This window comes from Chaetodon auriga, chromosome 23 (genome assembly GCF_051107435.1).
Source record: "Chaetodon auriga isolate fChaAug3 chromosome 23, fChaAug3.hap1, whole genome shotgun sequence".
Classification (NCBI taxonomy): Eukaryota; Metazoa; Chordata; class Actinopteri; order Chaetodontiformes; family Chaetodontidae; genus Chaetodon; species Chaetodon auriga.
Window position 1 is genome coordinate 18,846,416 of NC_135096.1, and position 13,028 is coordinate 18,859,443.

The 13,028-nt window shown below is 48.6% G+C and overlaps 1 protein-coding gene across 1 annotated transcript in view; it reads right to left on the bottom strand.

Annotated features, from left to right (window-relative positions):
• The window catches only part of LOC143315833 (uncharacterized), a 196,733-nt gene that overhangs the window by 104,635 nt on the left and 79,070 nt on the right, over window positions 1–13,028 (bottom strand). The gene's annotated exons all lie outside the window — the stretch shown is intronic.

Consider the following 13,028-nt stretch of genomic DNA (forward strand, 5'->3'; position numbering starts at 1 on the left):
AGAAACGTCTTTGGGATTTATTGGGATTTATCTCTGCCCGTGAAGCTTTAGCAGACGAACCAGCTGACAGCACTTTGTACTCAAACCACTGTTTTGGCTAAATTAAGTTGAAGTGGTGCCACGTTTTCCTTGAACGTTGTGGGTGAATCTGGGGAAGCTGTCGATGCTGATGCAGTCCAGCAGGAGGCAATAATGCAACTTATGTGGATGCAAACTGCAGTAAAACTCAACAGAAGAAGAAGAAGTAGTCCTCCGAGACTGGCTTGTTTTGGTAAGCTCAAACAAAACGGCACAATGTTCGATCATGATTACAATCACTGACCGCATATAGAGATAATTTAGGAACTACGCCAACAAATGAACATCTGCTTTGTGTGAAATGAATCGCGCGGCTCACGTGGTGTCGTGTCTCTGGGTCAAAATGTTTGTCTGATGGGAAGAGCCGCAGGTGTGTCTTCAAACGTGGCGGCTGAATATCAACTTTGACGGTCACACAAAAGCAGCTTTGCTGTTTGTAGCAGCAAAAGTTAAGATAAAGCAGAGCAACGAGTGTTTTATTTGCAGTCATTTCAGACAGTGTTCATTAAAAATGTCGAAGTATTGACAGAGCGGCGGGGAGGCAGCCCCCTCTCGTGGCGGCTGCGAGCAAAAGTCATATTTTAAACCTCATTTCAGTCCAGTGAAAATGAGCCTGAACGCAGCGCCACAGTGAACTGACAGCTGTTCCATTTAGACCTTTACTTTACTGACCCCAAATCAGCCTCAAACTGGCTGTAAAATCCGTCATGTGAGGTGATTAAACTGAAAACTGATTCAAGGCTCCACCAAGGAACTGCGGACAAGATGGCGGCCGTTTCCGGAGGACAAGCGGAAGACGAGCGCTCGCCTGCAAATGTGAAAAGAAAAACAACTTTGTGTGGATTATTTTCGTGTTTCTGACTGAATATTTTTGGTGCAGCGGATCGTCTGGACCTCTGTGTGTGTTTTGGTTGGAGTGTCATCGATGTGTGGACCTCAGAGACGTCAGCGGTGAGTTTCCAAACGGCTGTTTGTTGGCGGTCGCCGGTGGTTTTGCTGCCGTGTGAGATACGAGTAGAAACATGAGCGTTTGTGTCAGAACAGACAAACAAGCAAGCAGAAGTTCCTGGACGCCCCCCCGCGGCCTGAGTGCGTGCGTGCTTTCTTGTGAATGTTTTTGGCTGTCTGTTTGCGTGCTGCCTTCAGCCTGCCTTCCTCGTGGCCTCCTCATCCTCATGTCCAGCCTCAGACCGTGAGGAGCAGAAGAATGTAAAAGATGGAAAACTGTGAATGTGGTTTGGTTGGACGCTGCTGCAGCGCTCAGATTCCACACATGAAGTCATTAAACTGACAGAGGGAACATTTTGGGGGATGGTATTATGTTTGCAGCCCCCTCTCCATCCTCAAATTACCCACAAACCCCTGCTGCCCCCAGCCCCCCAGTGTCACAGCTCTGACCACAGTCCCAATTAGAAGCACCAGTGGCGATGTGACGGATTACATCACTTTTCCAGGCCGCCGCTGGGATATTTCTCTCAAAGCGAATTATTATTTCACCGAAGAGGGAAAAAAGTCTGACAAGTTTTTGACTGTGCGAGGAGCAAAGTGGAGGTTTATTCACCGCAGAGGAGGAGGAGGAGGAGAAAAAAGAAAATAAGAGCAGGAAATCTCGTCAGAATAAAAGCACCGTGCCAGCTCTGCTGTAATTTCACACTGTTATGTAACACGTGAACGGTTCCACTGGGAACCAGAAGGTTCCATTAATGAGGACTGGGAGAACTGGTCGGTGAGGTAATGCCCTGTTTCTACTGGTGGAGCTGAAGAAAAGCGTCAGTTATTAACAAACAGATTCCAGATCAGCGTCCATCCCCTCGTCATCGCCGGCAGCGTCTCGAATCTGTTCACTTCCTCTAAACGATCATTTGACCCCTCGGATTTGGCGTGTGGCCTTTTGTGTGGTCTCACCCCTCAGTTTGGACACACACGTTGGCTTTTTCCTCGAGGTTGATGAACATCGAGGCTGCAGCGAGACAAATGTTCAGTGTTCGACATGTGCAACAGGAAGTGACAAAACCGTCTGAGCTCTGACTCGACGTGCAGCTTCAGTGAATTCAGCCTCGCTCTCAGGCGCTGACACGAGCAGCGTTGAATTCAGCTTCGTCAGTGTGAAATCCAGGAAAGGCGAGAAGCGTGAGATGACGGAGACGGAGCTGTGACGTCAGACGAGGCTGAAACCCGCCGTCTGCCGCAGACAGTCCGGTGCAGTCCATCATACGTCCTCTGACCTGAGCTGGTCTGGACGTTTTGTCTGAAACAGTTCGAGCTCACCGTCAGCGTAACTCCTCCGGCTGTTTCGTCTCTTTCGGTCTGTTGTTGTTCGCTGGCTGATCGATCGAAATGTCACCGTTGTGTGTTTGTGTGTTCGTTTCTCGTCCGTTGTTGTTGTTCAGCACTTGTACATGATGGTCGCTCTTTGTGCTGTTTGTTTGCCGCCCCCCCCCCCGCTGATTGGACGGCTGGTGTGACAGTCATGTTGATGTTTGTGTAATGAAGCTGTTTGTGGGGATACACCAGCTCGAGGAGGACAGAAAGCATCACCGCCGTCTTCTCGTCTTCTGATGGGACATTCTGCTGATGAAGACGGTCCAAACCACCGAGACACAGAAGAACGTAAGAACACGGTTCATCCGAATGAAATAAAGAGAGACTTTAGGTCAAAGCAGCGTGAAAACACTTCCTGTTGTGTTGTGTTCAGGTGCAGTCAAACATCAGCTGTGACGTAACGATTCATATTGTTTTTACTGACGGTGCGTTCATGTCCCTGCAACTTCTCATAAAGACATGATGAAGAAAACAGGTTTCCAGGTCCCAGTCGGAGACGAAAAGTGGCCTTTAGAGCTGCAGAGATGTTACGTAACCCTGCAGAGCGTCTCAGAGGACCCCAAGGTCAAATGTGTCTGTCCACATCGTGTCTGACACAGAAAACCCTGAAGCTGCTGTCGACCTCTGACTTCACAAACATCGGGAAGGACTGAACTGGGAACATGACAGCAGAGCTGCAGACCCACAAAGAAGAAGAAAACACAAAAAATCAACTTTCTGTCGGTGCAAACCGGCTCGACCGAACGAACCGGAGGAAAACTTTGGTCCCAGCAGATGCTTGATGTCTGCAGGCTGCAAAGAAACTTGTGGACTCGTTCCAGCCTGCAGACAAATGACAGGTGAAAAAACAAGTACGACACGTGAAAATGGCCGCCGCAGACACAGAAAGCTCGAGCAGGTGAAACATCAGTCAGACGTTAAAAACAGGTGAGCGGTGAACCTCCGTCACGCTGCCCCCCCCACCCTTCACCCCCCCACGCTGCTGCACCCTGGGGAGTCACAACAGACCTGAGACCTGCCGTCACAGAGCGCCGTGAGGCAGCTGGTAAATCCATGTTCTGGGCTGCAGATCACACGGACTCAAGTCCACTTTCAACAAGCTGTAAATAACGTGAGAGCAGGGGGACAGTGAAGGCAACACATGTTCCATCACAGCAGTAAACGTACATCAGTATAATCAGTAAAATGTACTTCAAATATTCAGAGTAAAAGTACTAAGTGCAGTAAAGTGTCCTCTGTGTCTGCTGTCCTCTTGTCTCTGGTCTCTGTAGATCATGGTGTCTCCTCATTCATGTCTCAGCAGGATGTTCCTGTTGGAGTTGGTTGAGGTGGAGCTCATTTTAACTCAAACTAATGATTCTTTTCATTCTGGATCAATCAGCTGATCATTTTCTCCATCGATCGATCGATTGGTTTGGAAACATTGTGAAAATAGTGAGAAATGTGGTCACAATGAGCCCAAAGTGACGCCTTCACCATGTTTGTTTGGTCCAACAGTCCAAAGCTCCACATGATTCCAGACACATTCAGATCATTGAGATCACTGAGAGGAAAAGCAGCAGATGGAACGTGAGCAGCTCGACGTCAGTCGTCGTTTCAGCTGCACTTGTATAACGTGTCGATAGAAAAACATCAGATTTTAACTCTTCATGTGTTTTGTGTGTAAAAATCTGGATTTGAAAAGTAACTCGTATCTTCAGTGGAGTAAAAAGTAGTTTCTCTCTGAGATGAAGTGAAGTAGAAAGTACTTGAGGTTTGTATTGCAGTAAAAGTACAGGTGAAAGCTGGCACTGCTGTCTCTTCCTGTCTCAGCTGACAGGAAGTAACACAGATATCAGGTTCGTCTCTAAACGTCCACGTGAGGTCTGGCTTCTGTCTTCTGTTTGTGTGCGTCTGTGCTGCTCGGTTTATAGACGAATGGGAGCTTGATGTTCAGCGTTTATTGTGATGAAAGCTGAACTGTGAGGAGGACGAAGGTCTGCAGAGGTTCAGCGAGGAGCCTCGAGTGCTAAGCAAACATCCTGCTGAGGAAGACCTGGGCTTAACTTCAGATTAACTGAAGTTAATATTTGTGCTGTGGAAGCTTCAGAGTGAAGTCTGAGTGCGACTCTTCCGTCGTTTCACGTCCTTCTCTGTTCATTTACACCTTCCCGTCGCCATCGTTTCTCACTGTATTACACTTCTTATACATGAAGACTTCCTGGTCTGCTGAGCCTGTGTGTTGAACTTTGTTCACGAAACGTTCAGGGACTGAAAAACGATGATTTCCTGCTCGCTGCACCTTTTCCTGACATTTAAATTCAGCTATGAAATGATAAAAAGTCGATCATCAACAGATCAGTTGATCCTTTGCTGCAGAGTTTGCAGCCTTTCCTTTGTAATTCAGCATGAAGAGCCCTGAATCAAAGTGCAGGAGAAGCTGAACTGAAACGGGTTTCAGGCCTCGGGACTCGTCAGAGCAGCTGCTGAGGCTCAGCGCGAACACAAACTGTCATTAATTACGTGTTTTGCTAACAAGCTGCTGCAGAGGATCCAGGAGGCACTTCATGAATCAAACTCTGAACCTGCCCTGAAAACTGATCCTGGCCTTGGAGACTCTGAGGAGAGCAGGATTAAGTCCACATGAGGCCGAGGACTCTCACAGGCTGGAGTTAACAATGCCAAAGTTGACGAGCGATGGCAGGAAGTCACCTGGAAACACTTCACCTGCTCCTGGAACAGCTCGCCCTGAGGCCGGACACGGGGGCTCTGGGTAATTCTTTGAGGTCATTTCCTCTTCGGGGTGTTGGTTTTGGCGAACGTTCCTGCAGAACAACACTGAGGCGGATTCTTGTCTTTCCAACACGATAACGTGATGACATGAACACACAGATTAAGACGTGTTTTCACTCCTCACAGACCTCCAGATCATTTGAACTCGGCTCGGCGGATCCCGCACCTGCACACGGACCGACCTGCCGTCCTGACTGACCGTCTTGGCTCGAGCAGCGTCCTCTGTGCGTCATCGCTCTGTTGAACGTGGTTTTTCCACCCATCCGTCCATCTCAATGCGCCGTCTCTCTGCCGGCTCGCCCTCCGTGCAGGAAGTTGTCGGACCGTGGAGGTTTAGCTGTTAATCGTTTTCGCAGTGATTCAGTGTTTGACCTGCAGCAGCAGCTCGACCCTGAACGTCGCTCTGCCTTTGAAAGTTTCACGGGACGTTCGTCCTTGTTGCAGGACTGAGACGGAAATCTGAGGTTCCAGATGAACGTTCTTTCCTTCCACATGCTGTCAGTCACGTTTTGATGAACGGTGGAGTTTCACGCCGCTGTCCTTGTTGTTATTTGACTCTCCCTCTTTTTTCTGCTTATTTGTGTTGTTTTGTTTTCTTCTTTTGCTTTTCTGACTGAACCTTCAGATCATTTCACTCTTCAGAAAGTAAGTAAGGGTGAAAATGTTTTGGACTCCGAGTCATGAATCCGATGACTTCAGTGACTCCTTTGAATCGATGAGCAGGTGACTCGACTTGTACTTGGAGCTCGAGTTTCCTCTCTTCATGTTTGTGACAGACGTCGAAGCAGCGCTGATCAGGATCCTCATCATGTGCCGAGTCCTGGTCTCTTCTGGGGTTCCTGATCTGGGCTCCAAATGTTCCCTCTTTGTTCCCTGGTTTCTCTCTTTGTCGTCTTCCTCCCTCGACTTTCTGTGACAGATGAGTTACGATGCAGAGGAACTCCCGCCCCCCCTCTGAACTGCTCTGGCCCGGGATTCCCTTGTTTTAGGAAAATCAGACTTGGCCGGTCTGAGCGGAGAGAACAGGGGAGGGCGAGGGGGGACGAGGCCTGTGTGAGTCGGGGGAAACCCCGGACTCTGTCCAGGCCAGAAGCTCCAGGATTGATAACCTCGGCTCGTGGTGACGAGGTTCTCCTCTCAGCCTCTTTCACAGAGAGCCGCGAGGCGCCGAAATGTTCAGTTTGTGCATCATTTCCTGTCGGGGGGGGGGGTCTCGCACTGTTGGGTCAGAGTCCCAAACTGACCTCAGATCACCTTTTTGCCCATGTTTTCTTCTTCTTCTTGAGTCAGAGGCTCCGTTCACACTGCAGAGCTGGATTTCTGCCCGTCACATGGATCAGATCAGCTGCTGAGGTGAAGCCTGTTTCAGAGGAAAGAGCTCTGGGCAAACAGCATCCTCAGCCTGAAATGGTTGTATAATCCATCTTATGAACCTTCTGGAGTTCAACATGTGTTTTCCAAATCCTAATTTAAGACAGTCTTAGAAATGACTGGAGATTAACAAAACGAGCTCGAGCTTTGTTTTGTTTTCATTCTTCAGTCGACTCGTCGCTCAGTGAAATTGTGTTGGATGTAAAATCTGTGTTGATGTTTAAAGTAGAGCCGAATGAACACGATGTGTTCAAAACCTGCAATGAGTGCAGGACGTTTGGGTCTCATCCAGTTCACTCCCAAATTTCTTCCATTTCTTCTTCTTCTTCCATTTCTTTGTTTCTCAGAAGGTTTTAAACATTAAAACAACCTGCAGATACAAACTCTGTGTCAAATCTCCCCATTGATCCTGTCAAAAAGACAGAAAGTCTTCGCTTTTCTCACCTGAACATGAAAGTGACCTTTGAGTCATTTCATTTTGCAGACCGGGAGCTGGAGGGTCAAAGGTCAAACTCACTGACAGGTCATGTCTTATAGTCGAGGGGAAATCATCCAATGGAAGCGACCCGATGTCGTCTGATCGTTTCATTTAGACTCTGATGTTAATTCAACGTGTTTGTTTTAAAAGCAAACAGGCGTTAATGTTTCAGAGTCGTCCTCAGTCTTCTGGCTCCAGCCGACAGCAGCGTGGACGTGTGTTTTAACCCGACAACGAATCTGGTCTGAATCGATCGGGACGCAGAGATCCTCCTGCGGGAACGTGAAACGAAAAGGCTGAAAATGGAAACCAGAGGAGGACGAGGGAAGCTGAGACTTATCAACTCGTCAACACACACGGAGTGGATTTGTGAGTGTGTGTGTGTGTGTGTGTGTGTGTGTGTGTGTGTGTGTGTGTGAGTGTGTGTGTGTGTGGATGCAGGGCGAGATGATGGAGGCGTCGAGAGGAAAAAGAAGAAGCTGTTATGTCACACGTGGCTGCAGAAGCAGCACTGAAGGTCTGAAGAATCCAGAAGAAAGCAGAAGATTGATGTCGCGCTGGCTGTCTGTTTTATCCTCCAGACGGCAGAAATAAAAGTCCACAGATTGACAGCGATGGAAATAAAACGTCTTCTTCGAGTGTTTACACCCACGTCAGTCGCCAGGTTACAGATTCAAAACTGTCCTGGAAACCAGGAAACTGGTTTCTGCACGAGGAACCAGTTCATCAGACTTCTAAAACACCACGTCAGCGAAAACTCTTCACTCTGAAATGTGCTGCTACTTCTACGATTAGTACTACGACTGATACTGCTGCTACTAGTACTGATAAGACAGTCAGAGACGTGGACATCCGGCCTCGCCTCGTCTTCTTCCTCTGCAGAGTTTTATGGTGGTTGGCATCCATAAGTGTTTCAGTAGCGCCATCTGCTGGAGTGTCCCTTTCCCCGCTATGAAAAGGAAATGAATGTCGCTGCATGAAGAGTGAAAATCAGGAGCCTGATCGCAGTAATTTACTGGGAACTGTGGGTGAAAGAGGCTCAATACTGCAGTACTGTCTCAGGTGAGGTAAAGTCCAATCATGTCAACACCAGATTATATAGAATATGATGATAATGACTCATAAAAAGCCAGTGTGCTACTAAAATGCATGCTAATAAGCAGCTGGTTAATGATTGAGTCAGAAGAACTCAAAACCTGTTTGTGATTGAATCTTGCAGTTTTGAAATATCAGCCCAAACTCTTCACTTGTAAAAATATATTTAAAGGCTTTTATTTCATCAGACTGAGCACTTTTCCCTCCACTCGTCCTGAAATGACTCCTAATCTGAAGAATAATCTGTCATTTCCAACAGTTTTGCCCCCGAACATGAATTAATTGTCAGATTTTGGCCCGAAAACATGAATATTTGGAGACGGATTCTCTCCTGGGGCTGCTGGATGAAGCGCTGGAGGAAAACCAGACCGGAGCCCCCTTCACCTCTAGACACGTGGACCAGGAGGGCGTCCATGTGTAGAAAGAACCTGAGAAGACGTCGGTCCTTGAACCGCAGAGCTGGTATCCATCAAACCCAGTTGCGTAATCCGGGAAAGACCGGCGCGAGTCCAGGTTCAGGTCCAGTTGTCCTTGGATCCAGAGGGATGTCAGAGTCCTCATCGCGCCTGGTTTCTTCCTCGGTGGTGTCTTCTGACAGTCTGTGCGTAATGTGGCGGGCAGCGGTGACCTCCGCCATTAAAGACGACCTCGTGCATTTAAAACACCTGGCCTCCTCCAGCCAATCACAGCTCACATGCCTCTCATTCCTGTGCTCCTTCAAAATAAAGGTGATACGATGTATTGGAATGCAAAATAAAAGGTTGAAAAGAAATTTATGAGAAACAAATATGAAGTTGGTTTAAGCATGAAGTGGAACATTTGTTTGAAACTGTTCAACGTTGTGAAGTAAAAATATCAAATCACCCCCCCCCCCACCCACACACACACACACACACACACACACACACACACACACACACACACACACACACACACAGATCCACCATCAGCATCGTCCCTTCAGCCCTCACAGAAAACAGTTTGTCCCTCAAACTGAGGACGGTTGGACTCTGAGCTGAGGGAAGCTCTCACGTACCAGTCGAAGTGTTCACCATCTGCTCTCATGGAGATTTTCCTCTGAGTTTCAAACAAAAGCCTGAACCTGAACCCAACCGTCTCTTCCAAAAGACATCACTTAATCAGCGCTGGCCCCCGGATCTCCCAGAGGGGGCCGTCCAAACCGGCCCCGCTGGGTCCAGGACCCTGATTGCTTAAACAGACGTGAAGCGAGGCCAGAAGAAAAGCTGATGGTTTGAGCAGAGGCTGGATGCGACTCCCACCGCGACGGTCTTAATCGAAGGTTTGGCCCCGCGGGGACGAGCGGCCCGTGTGGAGGTTTCGCTCATTTCCAGAGCGTCTCCGAGCAGCTGGACCGTGTTTGTAATTAGACTCGGAGAAGACGATGTGGACAGATGTGTCCACCGCCGGAGGACGACCTGCAGCCAGCAGAGAGCTTTTATAGGCCGAAGAATTAGTTCAAAAAGCTCTTTTAAGCTATAATTGGCTGCTTGTGAGGGCCCCGGGGCCTCACGTGAGCTCGCTGTATGTTTTAATAGACAGTTAAAGAGCTGCAGCAGGTCCAGATCTGCTCTGGTTCTCATTTTTAGGAGGAAAAGCCCTGCGAGCGCAGAGGTTATGTAACAGCCAGGCAGCCAATCAGAAGGCTGCGGAGGTGGCGGCTGATGGAGGAGGCGAGGAATGGAAGTACGTGTCCTCAAGTACTGTTCTTAAGGTACTTGTACTTCTCCTCTGCAGCAGCTCAGAGTTTGATGTTTGATTTGCTGCTTCTCCTTTGAGTGATCTGAATGATCTGAAGCTGCTCGCAGAGCTCCATCAGAGGAGGAACGAGCACATCCATGTGATCTGCTGCAGATCTGCCTATCAAACAAGTCCAGACGGCACAAGACAGGAAGTGTCAGCAGTTCCACCGACGTAAACGTGGAAAAACTTTAGTTTTCAATAACCAACTAAGCTTTAGTTTAGTGATGTGATTGACAGATCACAGTCAGCCTCCACTGATCAGAGAACATCCCTCACTCATTCAGAGAACATCTCACCAGGTTAAAGCGAAGAAATCCACCAATAGCATCGAAGCAGGCCTGAAAAACACCAACGTGGACGCGCCTGCAGTTCCTCCGATGGCCACTTGAGGCTGAACCCAAAAGCGATCACGATGAAACCAACAAATGAAAGCTGAAGTCAGTGTTGATTCAATGAAGCCTTTCATTTCTTTTCCTTAATCCCGCCAAACTAAAGTGCAGCTGCCACCTAAAATGTTACTCATCAAGCTTTATTTTGAAAGTCTGATTGGACGGAGCACATTTATTGTTGCTAGCTTGACTGTCATGGTTTCATCCAGCACAGTTTCTGCAGCTGCTGTGTTGGATAAAACAAGCTCACACTGATGTTCTCCTGAATGAAATCAGGTTAATTTATTTATTTATTAAAACACGACAACGATTCCTGATGATGTAACAGAAAACTCTGCAGTGAAGATGCATTAAAACTGCTCTGGGCTCATAAAAACACGCTGCGCAGGCGTCCGAGCCGACAGCTCCGTCGCCCTGATGGATGAACGCATCGTCCTCTTTTTCCTCTTCTCTCCTATTGAGCGCCTGGCGGCGAGAAACTCCTAAAGAGGTTAATGATGCGGAAAGCGAGCCGCCGCCGCCGCCTGACAGAAAGCAGGCAGGAAAATGAAGATGCCTTCCAGCAGCAGCATCGCCTCGCCGCCTGGAAAACAAGCTGTGGAAATTTTTTGGACACCAGTGTTTTTCATCGTTACTTTTCTCAGCGAACCTGCTCACATTCCTGCACTCGTGTGGTCACACGTGCGGCGCCGACCACCTCTCCGATGATTTCCTTCGTATTCACAGGACAGAAGCTTGGATTGGTGTCAGTCAGGTTCTCTGATCTGATCTCCATCCACAGATGGAGGCTCCACCCATCAGAATGTCCCATCATTAAAAACATGTCCTCCACCCAGACAAATATGTGCGATAAACACACAAAGAAACTACGCTGATAATAGATAAATGAATTATATCTTTACTTCCAAAACCACTTTACTGCCTGATCTTGATTTTAGGATTTATTAACAGTAAATCAAAATACAGATTCAATCGCAGGGCAGAGCAGCGTCAGAGCTGCAGGTTTCCCAGCGGTCTGATCCTCCTGGTGAAAGGAGACACCGAGTGTGACTCCATTCAAATCCTCTTCACCTCCTCTGAAGCCCTCCTGCTGAGTCTGGATCCTGGTTCTGTTTGGAGCTCAGGCCTCGTTCTTGTGTCTTAAACCTCAGGTTGGAGGTTGTGTAACGGTGCTGCGGTGAGCTGAGCCGCGCTCGGCAGTCGGTCCAGATATTTCAGACCTCCTGCTGTTTGATTCCTGGGATTTATCGGTGCAGAGATCCTTGCCGATGGCTGGCAGGGCCGACGGAGGGCGAAGCCACGGAGAGTCTGGACAGATTTGTGGGGAAGCTGCGATCCAACACCTCGTACTTCATCACGTAGACTGACGCTGGAGCCGAAGACCGAAATCCGGCAGCTCAGCGTCGCATTTCACTCCAGAACTTTTGAATCCGGCAACAAATCAAGGTTTTGACAACTGAGGATGCAACCTCTCGCAGATAACGAGACCAAAGCAGAGCTGAAGGAGAGGACGTCCTGCTGCAGAGTCTGCCTGAGAAACATCCCGTTCTCTTCAGGACCACAGTGATCCAGTGACAGCCAATTCAGCCCCCTGTTCATGGTGCTAACGTGACAAAGTGTGAAACAGTAAAGTCAAAGCTTCATTTCTTTTGTAGGCTAAGCAGGAAGATGGCAGACAGGAAGCGCCAATGGCTGATTGTCCTACAGGAGTGTTGTTCACGATCATCGATGCTTACGTCCAGACGGTTTCCTCGCCTGTAACCCTCCTCCATCCTCTCTTCACACCATCTTAAAACTGAGGCTCTGCCGTCCGGCAGACCTTCACTAAGTGCCTCACGCCTCATCTTTAGAAGCTCTTTATGCAAATCACATGACCTGAAGCGCCTTGACGTCTTTAGTCTTTGTTGCTAAACTGAAAAATTGCCCCTGGAGGTCGTTTAGGACGGGCCTCATGAACATCCCCCGCCGCCGTGTAAACAGTTGATAATTTGGAGATATTAAGGCCAATGTTTCCCTCCAGACGCAGCAAAGGAGAAGCAGAACATCTTCCAGAATAGTAAAAGTCACCCTAAATGGAGCACTTTGATGATGATGATGATGATGATGATGATGATGATGATGAAGGCCCCAAACAGTGACTGGTGTGTTTTTGTTGTCTCTCTGTTCTTTCCTCCTCTCACCGCTCAGCTCACCACATGTTTTCAATCTGCTGCTCTCATCACCATCATTAAAGAGAGAATTCGATTACAGCTCGGAGCTTTCTGCAGCCGGGGAGGCCTTCGCCGGCCGGGGCCTCCCTCCAAACCGCCACCGCTGGAAAACAATGCCGCTGCCGCCGCTGCCGCCGCCGATTGGTCCCAACAGGTATCAGCTGCAGAGCCGATTGGCTGAGATTCCCGCGTTCCAACAAACACACACGGCGTGAAGCAGTGGAGGCTGTAAACAGCAGAGCTGGAAACGAGACGTGGAGCAGCAACACGCCGCTGAGGAGATCCTCCCTGAAAACTCATCAGCGTCACATCTGCTGCTGTTTTTACCCCAACGTGGAACATTTAGCAGCAGAAGAGCTCAACTCACGCTGATCAGAGGCAAACAGCTCAGAGGACGGATTACACCTCTTCAAAGCCTCAGAACCAGACTTTTCCTCACAGAGTCAAATGTGAATTGAATTTTTAGATTCAGTGCACGTCTTCTTCTCTGATGTCCACCATGAATTCATGTCCAGAAATGTGCTTAAACATGGTGGACAAGAAGTTTTGCTG